This window comes from Pongo pygmaeus, chromosome X (assembly GCF_028885625.2).
Source record: "Pongo pygmaeus isolate AG05252 chromosome X, NHGRI_mPonPyg2-v2.0_pri, whole genome shotgun sequence".
NCBI classification, from domain to species: Eukaryota; Metazoa; Chordata; class Mammalia; order Primates; family Hominidae; genus Pongo; species Pongo pygmaeus.
The window spans coordinates 52,590,049-52,600,400 of NC_072396.2; positions in this window are offsets into that span (position 1 = coordinate 52,590,049).

The window sequence follows — 10,352 nt, forward strand, 5'->3', positions numbered from 1 at the left end:
GGGATATCACCACCGATCCCACAGAAATACAAACTACCATCAGAGAATACTACAAACACTTCTATGCAAATAAGCTAGAAAATCTAGAAGAAATGGATAAATTCCTCAACACATACACTCTCCCAAGACTAAACCAGGAAGAAGTTGAATCTCTGAATAGACCAATAACAGGAGCTGAAATTGTGGTAATAATCAATAGCTTACCAACCAAAAAGAGTCCAGGACCAGATGGATTCACAGCCGAATTCTACCAGAGGTACAAAGAGGAACTGGTACCATTCCTTCTGAAACTATTCCAATCAATAGAAAAAGAGGGAATCCTCCCTAACTCATTTTATGAGGCCAGCATCATCCTGATACCAAAGCCGGGCAGAGACACAACCAAAAAAGAGAATTTTAGACCAATATCCTTGATGAACATTGATGCAAAAATCCTCAATAAAATACTGGCAAACTGAATCCAGCAGCACATCAAAAAGCTTATCTACCATGATCAAGTGGGCTTCATCCCTGGGATGCAAGGCTGGTTCAATATACGCAAATCAATAAATGTAATCCAGCATATAAACAGAACCAAAGACAAACACCACATGATTATCTCAATAGATGCAGAAAAGGCCTTTGACAAAATTCAACAACCTTCATGCTAAAAACTCTCAATAAATTAGGTATTGATGGGATGTATCTCAAAATAATAAGAGCTATCTATGACAAACCCACAGCCAATATCATACTGAATGGGCAAAAACTGGAAGCATTCCCTTTGAAAACTGGCACAAGACAGGGATGCCCTCTCTCACCACTCCTATTCCACATAGTGTTGGAAGTTCTGGCCAGGGCAATTAGGCAGGAGAAGGAAATAAAGGGTATTCAATTAGGAAAAGAGGAAGTCAAATTATCCCTGTTTGCAGATGACATGATTGTATATCTAGAAAACCCCATCGTCTCAGCCCAAAATCTCCTTAAGCTGATAAGCAACTTCAGCAAAGTCTCAGGATACAAAATCAATGTACAAAAATCACAAGCATTCTTATACACCAATAACAGACAAACAGAGCGCCAAATCATGAGTGTACTCCCATTCACAATTGCTTCAAAGAGAATAAAATACCTAGGAATCCAACTTACAAGGGACGTGAAGGACCTCTTCAAGGAGAACTACAAACCACTGCTCAAGGAAATAAAAGAGGATACAAACAAATGGAAGAACATTCCATTATCATGGGTAGGAAGAATCAATATCGTGAAAATGGCCATACTGCCCAAGGTAATTTACAGACTCAATGCCATCCCCATGAAGCTATCAATGACTTTCTTCACAGAATTGGAAAAAACTCCTTCAAAGTTCATATGGAACCAAAAAAGAGCCCGCATCTCCAAGTCAATCCTAAGCCAAAAGAACAAAGCTGGAGGCATCACACTACCTGACTTCAAACTATACTACAAGGCTACAGTAACCAAAACAGCATGGTACTGGTACCAAAACAGAGATATAGATCAATGGAACGGAACAGAGCCCTCAGAAATAACGCCACATATCTACAACTATCTGATCTTTGACAAACCTGAGAAAAACAAGCAATGGGAAGAGGATTCCCTATTTAATAAATGGTGCTGGGAAAACTGGCTAGCCATATGTAGAAAGCTGAAACTGGATCACTTCCTTACACCTTATACAAAAATTAATTCAAGATGGATTAAAGACTTACATGTTAGACCTAAAATCATAAAAACCCTAGAAGAAAACTTAGGCAATACCATTCAGGACACAGGCATGGGCAAGGACTTCATGTCTAAAACACCAAAAGCAATGGCAACAAAAGCCAAAATTGACAAATGGGATCTAATTAAACTCAAGAGCTTCTGCACAGCAAAACAAACTACCATCAGAGTGAACAGGCAACCTACAGAATGGGAGAAAATTTTCACAACCTACTCATCTGACAAAGGGCTAATATCCAGAATCTACAATGAACTCCAACAAATTTACAAGAAAAAAACAAACAACCCCATCAAAAAGTGCGTGAAGGACATGAACAGACACTTCTCAAAAGAAGACATTTATGGAGCCAAAAAACATATGAAAAAATGCTTACCATCACTGGCCATCAGAGAAATGCAAATCAAAACCACAATGAGATACCATCTCACACCAGTTAGAATGGCAATCATTAAAAAGTCAGGAAACAACAGGTGCTGGAGAGGATGTGGAGAAATGGGAACACTTTTACACTGTTGGTGGGACTGTAAACTAGTTCAACCATCGTGGAAGTCAGTGTGGCGATTCCTCAGGGATCTAGAACTAGAAATACCATTTGACCCAGCCATCCCATTACTGTGTATATACCCAAAGGACTATAAATCATGCTGCTATAAAGACACATGCACACGTATGTTTATTGCGGCATTATTCACAATCGCAAAGACTTGGAACCAACCCAAATGTCCAACAATGATAGACTGGATTAAGAAAATGTGGCACATATACACTATGGAATACTATGCAGCCATAAAAAACGATGAGTTCCTGTCCTTTGTAGGAATATGTATGAAATTGGAAATCATCATTCTCAGTAAACTATCCCAAGAACAAAAAACCAAACACCACATATTCTCACTCATAGGTGGGAATTGAACAATGAGAACACATGGACACAGGAAGGGGAACATCACACTTTGGGGACTGTTGTGGGGTGGGGGAGAGGGGAGGGATAGCATTGGGAGATATACCTAATGCTAGATGACGAGTTAGTGGGTGCAGCGCACCAGCATGGCACATGTATACATATGTAACTAACCTGCACATTGTGCACATGTTCCATAAAACCTAAAGTATAATAATAATAAATAAATAAAAATTACTGCAGGATCTCCTTGCAGAAAGCCTGTCTGTCAATTCCTTGCTGAGCTCTATTCTCTCACTTCTAGAGTAGTTGTGTTTCTACCTATTCAAGGAAATATGAGGACACTACCTCACAGAGGTCTGGCTGGTATTTATTCTTCTGTGGTGAACACTTCTAAACAAAAAGGATTTTGAGTTGATCTCTTGCCTATCTATAAATGGGATCAAGTCCAGGGGTTCAGAGAGAAAAGATAATGGGGAGCATCACCAGAGAAAAACCTAAGTCTGTTAGCATGTAAACATTATTAATTATGTGTATTTGTCTTGGGGGAAAACTGCAAGAAGAGCTGGATAATAATTTTTATAAGAGCAGAATGATTCATGTTTGCAGCTTAATAGAAGTCTGTAATATCTAGGTATGTCTGTAATGTCAAAGTCCAGAGCAAAGACAGAATAGAGATAAGGGAACAGGACAAAAGGTCATGTTTGGACAGAGAAGGGAGACTGATTTTTGGAGGGGCAGAGATGCATTTAACTCAGGTTAAATCTAGCTTATTTGTAGTTTGGAAACAGCAAGAGGTTTAGGCCATAGTCAAAGCTATCTACATATCTTACCTGTAAACTGGAATAAATCAAATGCAACTTGTTCAACTGATCACTCTCTCTGGTATTCAGGATTTGAGAGTTCCAAATCTGTTGCCCTCCAGAGCTGCTGCAAAACATCAAAGACTTACAGGTTTCAGAGATACTCTTTCCCAATTTTAAAAAAGTAGCTGTACCACCTTTCAAATGAAAAGGGTTAGGTCTAAATAAATTGTTAACATAGTTCAAAATGTAAAGAAAATGCAAAATATGAATATTGAAGGAAAAGCTATGTAATAATCTTTAAATAATAAAGACTCCCTTAACACAACATGCATGTACTGTTTCTGTAATCTGGGTCCTACTTTCCTTTCAGCCTCATAGCTTTCCTCTTCATCACAATGACCACAACTTCTTTTACTCTAGTCACACTGAGTCACTGTGCTCATCTGCTCAGAACTGCACACCTGTGAATGAGCTTCCATAATCTAACTTGTGTCTCAAGTTTCACTTGTTATTTTTGTCATGACTCAGATTAGCTTCGGTTTCCATAATAGCCTGTCTCTTTCGTTTGCCTTAACCTGTCACCACAAGAAGACAAAGACAACAGGGAGACATGTTTTCTCACCTGTCCCTGGCCTGTATTCCCCAAGCTTCCTGCCTGACCTGAGCAATCTAGTGGGCATGAGCAGAAAAATGCTTATCAAAAAGTTGGATTCCAGCAACTTTTTATAGCAGCTAGACCCTTTTCTTTTTCCTCTGCCTTTTGAGACTCTATACTTAAACAAAATAGACTTTAAGTAAAAAACTGTCACTATAAGTGTAATCATAAAGGAGATTGTTACATAATAAGAGGGCCAATTCAACAGTAAAATATAAAAATTATAAATATATAAGCACATATCATCAAAGCACCTAAATATGTAAAGTAAATGTTGTCAGATCTGAAGGGAGAAATACATAGCAATACAATGGAAGTAGGAGACTTTAAGACCCCACTTACAACTGTGGATAGATAATCCAGAGATAAGATCAATAAGGAAAAACTACAGACTGAATAGACCTAACAAAAATCTTCAACAAAATATTACCAAATGAAATTCAACAGCACATTAAAAGAATTATATGCCATAACCAAGTGTAAGTTAGCCCTAGGATGCAAGGGTGGTTCAACATACTCAAATCAATCAATGTAATACATCACATTAATGGAATGAAGGCTACACATCACATGATCATATAAATAGCTGCACAAAAAATATGTGACAAAATTCAAGACCCTTTCATGCTAAAAACTCAACAAACTAGGTATAAAAGGAACTTAAAACAATACAGACCATATATGAAAATCCCACTGCAAACATCATATTCAATGATGAAAAACAGAAAGCTTTTTCTGTAAGATATGGAGTAAGACAAGGATGCCTACTCCCACCACTTCAATTTAACACAGTACTGGATGTCATAGCCAGAGGAATTAGGCAAGAGAAGGAAATAAAACACATCCAAATTGGGAAGGAAAAAGTAAAAATATCTGTTTGCAGGTGACATGATCTTATTAGACTTTTTCCTATAGAGCTGTTTGAATGCCTTATATTCTGGTTATTAATTCCTTGTCAGGTGGGTAGTTTTCAAATATTTTCTCCCATTCTTTGAGCTCTTTCTTCACTTTGTTGCTTGTTTCTTTTGCTGTGCAGGAGCTTTCTAACTTCATGTGATCCCATTTGTACATATTTGCTTTGGTTGCCTGTGCTTGTGGGTATTGCTCAAGAAATCTTTGCCCAGACCAATGTCCTGGAGGTTTTCACCAATGTAGTCTTGTAGCAGTTTCATAGTTTGAGGTCTTACATTTAAAGCTTTAACCCATTTTGGTTTGATTTTTGTATATAGTGAGATACTGGGGTCTACTTTTATTCTTCTACATATAAATATCCAATTTTCCCAGCACCATTTATTGAAAAAATTGTTTTTTCTCTAGTGTATATTCTTGGCCCCTTTGAGCTCACTGCAGGTGTGTGCATTTGCTTCTGAGTCCTCTATTCTGTTCCATTGGTCTACCTGCCTTTTGGGGGTAGTACCATGCTGTTTTGGTTACTATAGCTCTGTAGTATAATTTGAAATCAGGTAATGTGATTCCTCCAGTTTTGTTCTTTTTGCTTAGGATAGCTTTGGCTATTCTGGTCTCTTGCGTTTCCACATAAATTTTAAGGTTGTTTTTCTATTTCTGTGAAGAATGTCATTGCTATTTTGATAGGGATTGCACTAAATCTATAGATTGCTTTGGATAGTATGAACATTTTAACAATATTGATTCTTCCAGTCTATATATAGTTTTATAGTTTTCATTGTAGAGGTCTTTCACTTCTTTGGTTAAGTTGACTGGTAGGTATCTAATATTATTTGTGGCTATTGTAAATGAGATTATGTTTTGATTTCTTTTTCAAATTATTCATTGTTGGCATGTAGAAAAGCTACTGGTTTTTTATGTTGAATTTGTTTCCTGCAATGTTACTGAATTTATTTAACAGTTCTGAAAGTTTTCTTGTGGCATCTTTAGGCTTTTCCCAAATATAAGATCATATCATCTCCAAACAAAGATAATTTGACTTCTTCCTTTCCAATTTGGATGTCCTTTATTTCTTTCTGTTGTCTAACTACTCTAGCTAGGGTTTCCAGTACTATGTTAAATAACAGAGGTGAAAATGTGCATCAATGTCATATTCCAGATTTTAGAGAAAAGGCTTTCAGTTTTTTCCCATTCAGTACAATACTAGCTGTAGGTTTGTTGTATATGGCTTTTATTATGTTGAGGTATTTTCCTTTTATGCCCAGTTTTTTGAGGATTTTTAGCAGGAAGGGATGTTACATTTTATCAAATGCCTTTTCAGTATCAGTTCAAATTATGATATAGTTTTTATCCTTCATTTTGTTGATAAGATGTATCACATTGATTGATTTGCATATGTTGAACCATCATTGTAGCCCAGGGATAAATCTCATTGGGTCATGGTATATGATTTTTTTACTGCACTTTGGTATTTGGCTTGATAGTAATTTTTTGAGGCTTTTTGCATCTATGTTCATCAGGGATATTGGCCTGTAGTTTTCTTTTCTTCTTGTGTCATTTCTTTCTTTCAAATTCATTTATTTCTGCTCTGATCTTTTCTTTTACTAATTTTGGATTCAGTTTGCTCTAACTTTTCTCATTCTTTAAGATGTATCATTAGGTTATTTATTTGAAATGTTTCTCCTTTTTTGATGTAGGCACATAGCTGTAAGATTTCTCTCTCAGTACTGCTTTTGCTGTCTCCCATATGTTCTGGTATGTTGTGTTTCCATTATAATTTGTTTCAAGAATTTTTAAAATTGTCTTCTTAATTTCTTCATTGACCCACTGGTCATTCAGGAGCACATTGTTTAACTACATGTGTTTATATAGTTTCAAAAATTTTTCTTGTTATTGATTTCTGGTTTTATTCCATTGTAGTCAGAGAAGATGCTTGATCTTATCTTAATTTTTTTGAATATTTTAAGACTTGTGTTATGACCTAACATATGGTCTATCATTGAGACTGATTCATGTGCTAAAGAGAAGAATGTGTATTCTACAGCCATTGGATGAAATGTTCTGTAAATATCTATTATGTTCATTTGTTCTATAGTGCAGATTACATCTGATATTTCTTTGAAGTCTTCACGTATTATTGTATTGAGGTCTGTCTCTCTCTTTAGCTCTAATAATGTTTGCTTCATATATCTTGTTGCTCCAGTGTTGTGTGCCTATGTATTTACAATTGTAATATTCTTTTGTTGCATCGACCCCTTTATCATTATATAATAATCTTCTTTGTCCCTTATTTTTTATCTTGAAATCTATTTTGTTTGATATGACTAAAGTTACTCCTTCTCTTTTTTTGGTTTCCATTGGCATGGAATACTTTTTTCCATCCCTTTATTTTCAATCTATGTGTATGTTTATAGGTGAAGTGTGTTTCTTGTAGGCAACAGACCCTTGGGTCTTTTTTTTTTTTTTTTTGATGGAATCTCGCTCTGTCATCAGGCTGGAGTGCAGGGGTGTGATCTTGGCTCACAGCAACCTCTGCCTCCTGGGTTCTCCTGCCTCAGCCTCCCAAGTGGCTGGGACTACAGGCACATGCCACCATTCCCAGCTAATTTTTGTATTTTTAGTAGAGACAGGGTTTCACCATGTTGGCTAGTATATTCTCGACCCCTTCACCTCGTGATCCACCTGCCTTGGCCTCCCAAAGTGCTGGAATTACAGGTGTGAACCACCGTGCCTGGCTGGGTCTTGTTTTTTTTAAATCGATTCAACCTGTCTATGTCTTGTAATTGGAGCGTTTGTTCCATTTACATTCAATGTTATTATTGATAAATATGGACTTACTCCTGCCATTTTGTTATTTGTTTTCCAGATCTTTTCTAGTCATCTCTTCCTTCTTTCTTTACTTCTTGTCTTTCTTTTAGTAAAGGAGATTTTCTCTGGTGGTATGATTTAATTTCTTGCCTTTTGTTTTTTGTGTATCCATTGTATGTTTTTCAATTTGAGGTTACCATGAGGCTTTCAAATACTATCTTATAACCCCACGATTTTAAACAGATGACAACTTAAAACTGATTGCATAAACAAACATGCTAAAAGAAAACTAATAAAAACTCTACACTTTAAATTCATCCCCCCCACTTTTTAACTTTTTGTTGTTTCTCTTTATGTTTTATTGTACTATGTCTTGAAAAGTTGCATTTTTTATTGTCTCATTATTTAGTCTTTCTACTTAAAATAAGAGTAGTTTACACTCTAAAATTACAGTGTTATAATATCTTTTGCTTTCCTTTGTGCTTGCTATTACCAGTGAGTTTTGTACCTTCAGATGATTTCTTCTTGCTCATTAACATCGTTTTCTTTCTGATTGAAGAACTCCTTTTAGCAATTCTTGTACAAGTCTGGTTTTATGAAATATCTCAGCTTTTGTTTTTCTGGGAAAGTCTTTATTGCTCCTTCATTCTTGAAGGATATATTCACTAGATATACTATTCCTTCAATACTCTAAATATGTCATGCTACACTCTCCTGACCTGTTTGATTTCCACTGAGTAGTCTGCTGCCAGATGTATTGGAACACCATTGTATGTTATTTATTTATTTTCTCTTGCTTGTTTTACAATCATCTTTTTATCCTTGACCTTTGGGAATTTGATTATTAAATGCCTTTAGGCAGTCTTCTTTGGGTTAAATCTGCTTGGTACTTAAAACCTTCGTATACTTCAATGTTGATAACTTACTCTAGGTTTCGGTAGTTCTCTGATTTTTTTTTTGAATAAACTTGCTACCCTTATCTCTTTCTCTGCTTCATCTTTAAGGGGATTAACTCCTAGATTTGCCCCTTTGAGGTTATTTTCTAGAGCTTGTAGCTATGCTTCATTTTTTTTGGAATTTTTTCTCCTTTGACAGTGTATTTTCAAATAACCTGTCTTCAAACTCACTAATTATTTCTTCTGCTTAATAAATTCTGCTATTAAGAGACTCTGATGCATTCTTTAGTATATCAATTGCATTTTTCAACTCTAGAATTTCTTCTTGGTTCTTTATAATTATTTTAGTTTTTTTGTTGAATTTATTTGATAGAATTCTGAATTCCTTTTCTGTATTATCTTGAATTTCTTTGAGGTCCTCAAGACAGCCATTTTGAATTCTCATCTGAAAGGCCACATATCTCTGTTTCTCCAGGTTTGGTCACTGGTGTCCTGTTTAATTGATTTGACAAGGTCATGTTTTCTGGAAGATCTTGATGCTTGTAGATATTCATCAGTGTCTGGACATTGAAGAGTTAGGTACTTACTGCAGTCTTCACAGTCTGGGCTTGTTTGCTCCTGTCGTTATTGAGAAGGCTTTCCAGGTATTCCAAGGGACTTGGGCCTAAGTCCAATAACACTGGTTTTTGCAGACTTGTATAAGTACTGTGTTGGTGGTCTTAGATAAGATCCAAAAGAATTTTCTGGATTACCAGGCAGAGGCTCTTGTTCTTTTCCCTTAGTTTCTCCCAAACAAATAGTCTCTCTCTCTTTCTTTCTCTCTCTCTTTCTGCTGAGCCACATGGAGTGTGATGGTGCAAGGACCACTGTGGCTACACTACTGGGATTTCACTGAGTCAGACCTGAAGCCAACAGAGCACTGGGTCTTGCCCAAGGCCCTCAGTAACCATTACCTGGCTACCATCTATGTTCACTCAAGGCCCTAGGGCTCTATGATCAGCAGGTGGCAATGTTCTCCCCTTCAGGGCAGTGAATTCCCCCAGGCCCCAGGTGGGTCCAGAGATGCTGTCTGGGAGCCAGGGATTTGAGGGAAAAAAACTTAGAAATTTGCCTGATGCTCTATGCTACTGCAGCTAAGCTGGCACTCAAACCACAAGATGCAGTCCTTCCCTCCCTTTCCATAGTCAGAGGATCCTTTCCCTGTGGCCACCACCACCACTGCCCTATAGGGGTGTCTGCCAGGCCACTGCCAATGTTCACTTAAGACCCAAGTGCTCTTCAGTCAGCTTGTGGTGAATGATGCGAGGCCTTAAACTCACCCTTCAGGGCAATGATCTCTTCTCTGGCCCAGAGAAGGCCCAGAAATGCTGTCCGAGATTCTAGGCCTGAACTCAGGGACCCCAAGAGCATGCTTGTTGCTCTACCAATTGTAGTCAAGCTGATACTTAAGGTGCAAGACAAAGTCTCCTTAACTTTTCACTCTACTTTTCTCAAACAGAAGGAGTCTTTATCCACACACCACAGCTGGCAATGTGCTCAGTGATACCTGAAGCCAGCAGGTCTCACAGCCCAAGGCCCATGGCATACTACCTGGGTATTGCTGCTGGTTATTCAGGGCCAAAGGGCTCTTTAGTAAGCAGGTGATGAATTCTGCCAA